Source organism: Hoplias malabaricus, chromosome 10, assembly GCF_029633855.1.
Source record: "Hoplias malabaricus isolate fHopMal1 chromosome 10, fHopMal1.hap1, whole genome shotgun sequence".
Classification (NCBI taxonomy): Eukaryota; Metazoa; Chordata; class Actinopteri; order Characiformes; family Erythrinidae; genus Hoplias; species Hoplias malabaricus.
This window is the reverse complement of record NC_089809.1, coordinates 23,939,090-23,945,158: the sequence shown is the minus strand read 5'-3', so window position 1 is coordinate 23,945,158 and position 6,069 is coordinate 23,939,090. Positions and strand designations below refer to the sequence as shown.

The 6,069-nt window shown below is 39.9% G+C and overlaps 1 protein-coding gene across 2 annotated transcripts in view; it reads left to right on the top strand.

Annotated features, from left to right (window-relative positions):
* Window positions 1–1,901: 1,901 nt before the first annotated feature.
* The window catches only part of ncalda (neurocalcin delta a), a 38,803-nt gene continuing 34,635 nt past the window's right edge, over window positions 1,902–6,069 (top strand). For both annotated transcript variants that reach the window (XM_066682850.1, XM_066682847.1), the window contains exon 1: window positions 1,902–2,282. The gene's annotated coding sequence lies outside the window, so the exon portion shown is untranslated. The remainder of the gene's footprint in view (window positions 2,283–6,069) is intronic.

Genomic DNA, 6,069 nt, shown 5'->3' with positions numbered 1-6,069 from the left:
GGCTGGAATAGTCTTTCTGTCCTAGGCACCTATTTGTTTCCCAATAGAGAGTCATGGCTAAGTATAAAAACCATTACAGTACAAAAACGTCCCAGAGTGCTTGCAGACTGTGAGGATATTTTCAGTGAATTGGATTGAAATCAAATATAGAGCCTATGAGTATTTTAAATACAATTCCAGAAGGTGGTATTAAGCAGCTAAGGAAAATGTGAGCCCTTTATCAATGGTAGACATGTGTTGATATTCTGTAGCAAGATATCATATAGTATTTATATTGTGGACAGTTGAACCACTGTCACAAAGTTGTATACTCACCAAAATTCATATGTAGAGCAGCTGTGGATTCTTATGATCACACTACGCTACCATAACATGATAACATGTTGCAAGGCGAATCTCAGTCACACATTTGCAGTCACAACTTTTTCACTGTGCATAGCATGGAAAATATCTAAATCTACAGAAAACAAACTCTACATATATAGATGGTTTTTTTGAGCAATTTAAACAAGACGTGCTCTTTCATAAATTTTCATTCAATTTAACTCTAAAACTCCAACATCCATCCATCCATTATCTGTAACTGCTTATCCAATTTAGGGTCGCGGGGGGTCCAGAGCCTACCTGGAATCATTGGGCACAAGGCGGGAATACACCCTGGAGGGGACGCCAGTCCTTCACAGGGAAACACAGACACACACACATTCACTCACACCTACGGACACTTTCGAGTCGCCAATCCACCTGCAACGTGTGTTTTTGGACTGTGGGAGGAAACCGGAGCACCCGGAGGAAACCCACGCGGACACAGGGAGAACACACCAACTCCTCACAGACAGTCACCCGGAGCGGGAATCGAACCCACAACCTCCAGGCCCCTGGAGCTGTGTGACTGCAACACTACCTGCTGCGCCACCATGCCGCCTAAAACTCCAACAAAGTAAAATAATACAAATATTAATAAAATTTAATGTGTTACAAGTTTTAAATTCCCAACGTCCACTGTTGTAAAGTGAAAGTACACTTTTGTTAGCTTAGCTCATGCACCAGCAAATAAATAGCATTGTCACAGTAGTGATATTCTTTCATTCACTGTCTGTAACCACTTATCCAATTCAGGGTTGTGGCTCGACAGCGACACTACCTGTTGCGCCTACTGCTCCACAGAAGTGATAAATACATTTTTAAATAAGCTGTTGTTTTAAGCTAACAGTCTAAAAGTTAAACAGTTATGTGATGATGATAAACATAGCTGGTTCATGTACATTTTTAAAAGATTCATGAATGATCAGTGAAATAGAAATCAGGAGGTGGTCAAAATAACAGATGTAACGTATGTAGTGGTACTGTGTTAGTGTACAAACTGAAGAACTGCACTGGCATGATTGTATCAGACACAGTAGTGCTGTGGAGTTGTTAAAGCCCTCACTTTCACTGCTGGACTGAGAATAGTTCAGAAACTAATAAACACACAGCCGAAAGCTTTCTATTACCACTAATGATAGACTCTAGGATGACTTCCACAAACTGTGCAGCAACAAATAAGCTGCTGTCCCTGACTTTTCATCTATAAGGTACAGGTGAAATATTTTATATTTTTAGTCCTTTGCAAATATTGTAAAACAAAATAAAGGGGTTAACTCTGGATATCACCTAAAGTCATTTTCAAACTGAGTAGCTGTGAAGGTAACCTTTTTCTGAAGATAATTTTACGTGGATTTCCTTTTGTATTCATCTTAATAGGCCTTCAATCTTCCTACATAGCGCATCAGCTTGGATCAATTATGATTGTTTTCTTACTCAAACACACCCCCTTAACACCTGGTAGTTATCAGATGAGTTAGATGCAAGCATGTTTAAGGAGGGTAACCACTAAACAGCCCTTTGCTGTTGGAATTCATTACCTCGTTTACACCCACATATATTAATTTGTGCTATATGTCCAGCAGGGAGTAGATTTTATTTCGCTTGTTTCTTTCCTACTAAACCTAAAACACTACAACTATCATTAAAGCTACAGAAAAGAGATAGTTGATCGTAAAAATCAGACAAAGTGCAAAATAAGCCCCACTTTGTGAGACTAGGCCACACTGAGCTCCACTGAGGGCGTATATGGTTGAGCGAGTGACGTCATCGGGCCATTCTGGAGCAGAGACAGAGAGCGAGGTTTCGCTTTTATTTCGCATTTTTGCTGTCTCAAGTCCTTCCTTTAGTGTTGTGTCTGCTTTTTGAAGAGGGTCCTACGTGTGCAGGCCCGCGGTCCCTCTGCGAGGCTTTAGGCGGTGAGTTTCTTTCTAAACTTCCTCCGAGTGTTTTCAGTCGGACTCTAAAGTTTTGTTGTTGCTGTACATCACACCTCCACAGCGGGAGGAGCGTTAGCTGGAGGCTAATGTAGATAACATGTCCGTGTCTGTGTAGCAGCATTTCACTTACAGTGGGTTTATAGAGCTCTCTAAAACAAAGGTCAGAAACACAGGTCTGCATTTTAATACGGTTCTTGTTGCTGTTTTCTGAATAATTTTGAATTAGCTCGCTGGCTTATCTGCGTCTGCACGTCTTCCTCAGTCAGCGGAGCTAAACTACTCTTACAAAATTTAACGAACTTTTTCAGACTGTAAAGGCCCCTGACGCGGAAAACATTTTTTGGAATAAGAGTTTGGCGTGGCCACTTATATAACCCGACTGAATTTCACTATTTTTGTGATGTTACAAAAAAACTGAAAAGTCTTTTAATCTCTTCGGCCTACAGCAGTTAACTCTGTTCATTCATACTGAAGTTATATGTAGTGTTTCCGCACGGACAGATTTTTGAATGATAATTGATTCAGAACAGCCAATCAGAACAGAGGTAATTTGCATTTCACACTAACAAAGAAATGTGCGTTCGGCATTAAACCCATTCGTGGCATGGAAAACACACACACACACACACAAACAAACACAAGTGCTCTAAGGGAGCAGTGGGTTTACACCCACACCCCTGGAGCAGTGGGCAGCCACCCTAGCAGCTGAGGGGGTGGTAAGGTGCCTTTCTCAAGGGCAATTCAGCCATGGATGCTGAGGAGACAGCACTTTTCCTTCACTTCTTTACCCTCATTTTTCCTGCCAGTCATGGCGATTGAACTGGTGACCTTCCAAAGTCCTCTTCTCCAACTGTTAGGCCATATCTACCCCTTTTGCAGTTACTTTCTCTGCACCTTCCCCCACCTTCACCACTGTGCTAACAGGCTCCTAAATGCACAGTAAAAATACAGCCTATGATTATTTTTGGTACAGAAACCTGTACAAATGTAAGTGGGCAAAATTGTAATGAAAGATGTTTAACCTGAAATATTAATCCGTTTCTTTCAAACATCATGAGATACTTTAGCTGTAAATAAGCACTAACACTGGTCTTGTTGCGGAAGAACCTTGTGGAGCCATTATTGTTCCTCATTAAAATTGTGTGATTTGAGCTGATGTGCCAACTCCTGTTAAATCTGTTTCTCTGCAGATCTGCAGTTCCCAGTGCAGCTGTATCATGTGAAGATGTTTTTATTTTAATGTGCCTGAGGGACATTTTTAATATTCATGCGGACATGAAATAAGCCTTTATGGGTACTGATGTCTATATACAAATGTGTAAGAGAAATTGGCTTTTTTATGTTGATGAACGTGGCCCCAAATCATTTTAAGAACAAATTTAAAAAGACCTGTCACTGGTGTCCTGCTTTCTATCAGCGAGCTCTTCCTGCTGTGCATTTTGAGGTATTAAACCGCTTAGAAGGGTTTAATTGAGCGAGCCATTGTTGGGGGATTGTGTAAGAGTTTTATTCCCCAAATCCTTTTTGTCAGTCATTTGCCAAATTATGCACATCTCTCTAGGCACATGTCCTGGACACCATTTACATTCCTCACTCTCAGCTGTCTTTGCCATATTCTAATGTAGAGTTCCAGTTGTGGCAGAGGTCTTGAGGGGTCACCTCCTGGGGGAGGTTAGACCAGAGCAAAATATTTTGTATGTTACCAAAAAAAAAAAAGAACCAGGCATAGAACAAAATTTGCTAAGTATTTTTAAATTATATAATGGTGAAGGCTGATTTAATGATGTCCGCGTGGATTTAGTCTGGGTGCTCCGTTTCCTCCCACGGTTCAAAAACACACGTTGATAGGTGGATTGGTGACTCAAACGTGTGTGAGTGTGTCACCTTGTGAAGGACTGGCGCCCCCACCAGGGTGTGTTCCTGCCTTGAGCTTGGTGATTCCGGGTAGGCTCCTGACCCACCGCAATCCTGAACTAGATAAGCGGTTACAGACAATGAATGCTGGTTTAAATAAGTTTATTGTGGCCAGTCTGCCTTGCTTCTAGGTTTGGTTATGTTATGTATTTAGCTGTGTTTTCTTGTTTTTTCTGGGGGAAATGAATGTTAAAACCCAAGGCAAACATTTCCTTTACGTGAGGAAATCAATGTCGTTGGAATTGCAATATATTGCAAATGTATTAAATTCCCAATTGAATGAGTAGCTGAATTAGTCTTTAGAAATGAGTAAAACGTGATATAATAAATATTATAGATTGATTTTATTTATTTGTATATTTCTGCTGCCAATATTAAAGTGAGAACACTAAACCTACAATTAGTTTTTGGCAAATCATAGAAACAGCAGTGTGTTTGATTACTTTTGCTCAGTAGTTCTGTGACATTATGCTTATTAATGAAAGTATAAAACAGTGGATGACTAGGTTCTGTTGCAGATGGCAGGATTAAATTGCAGACTTTGGATAGCTGTGTTAATGCATTTCTTGTTCATTTCAATGCGAGCATGAGTCAGAAGAGGTGGCAGATGAACCAGGCTGAAGTTGGCTTTTTATTTTGCATTTATTCCCATTCCACCTTAAATTATTCTGTGTTTTGACAGTAATCCTCATTATTCAGAAATGGTGAAAATTAACTGTAGAAATACATTTTGCTGCTTTCAAAATGATGTTTTTCAAGTGGTACTAAATTCATGAATTTTGTCAAATACATGATACAGGTTGGAAAGCAAATAACCTAGAATTTTACTAAACTTTTAATCGTCTCGTTATAATGTACTATAAACTAGACTTTTATTTACAAAAAATGCATAAGTACAACATTTATTCATATTTGACTAAATTTGGAATGGTAATGGGTTTTTTTTTTAACCTCAGGACTCCTAGATTATTTTTCTCCAAATTAACAGTTAATTCTGTTTTTATTTCTGCTACATATTTTGCCATTTCGTTTCACAACAGCTAAAATCCTGAAGGCTCTTAGTGATGAAGTCCCTCAAATAAGCGTTAAAGTGTGCAGCACTTTTCAACATGCAATTTGTACTTTTGTACTGAGGACTGTTGAGAGTACAGGTAGTCCAGTCCTGCACCCACATCCTTTTCTTCCACATGCCTGTGGTTTTGCAATGCCTAGGTAAAATATGTACGTGAGCCATTGTAAAATATTTTATTATGAAGAAAGCATGTGCTGTTGGATGTACGTTTGTACAATAACGGTGCTCTCGCATAAATGTAAGTTTTTATCAAAGTCCCATTCATGGACATACCTTGACTTTTATGCCCCTTTCACACACGGTAATCCAGAAATGTTCTGATGTTTACCCAGAGGAGCTATGTGTGAACGTGAACACCCGCAACATTCATCCTGGACCGACTTTATCCTCCTCGAGTCCTGGTAAATATTCCTGGTAAAGTCAGCGCATTTAAGAACAGCATGGTAAATGTTCGATTTTCTCCTGCTTATCCTGTACAAGCGCCGTGTGCCATGCTTAAATCATGTGTTTCATCTCCTGCTGCTAGTGTGCGCCTGAGGCAGAAAGTCTCCAGCTGGGGGCTGCATGTGTAAATGACCACTCTGGGACATCTCCGGACCGATACTCTGGAGTTTCTCTAGAAATTCTGTGGAGTGCATGCGTGAAAGGGGTTTTGGACATGTAGCTAGTAGGGTTGTGTAAGGATACTCGACTACTCAGTTAACTGTTTAGGTGTCAATGTTAGCTTGATGAATTTACTATTATCCTTTTACCAGTTATTCAGAAAACATAGCATTGAAA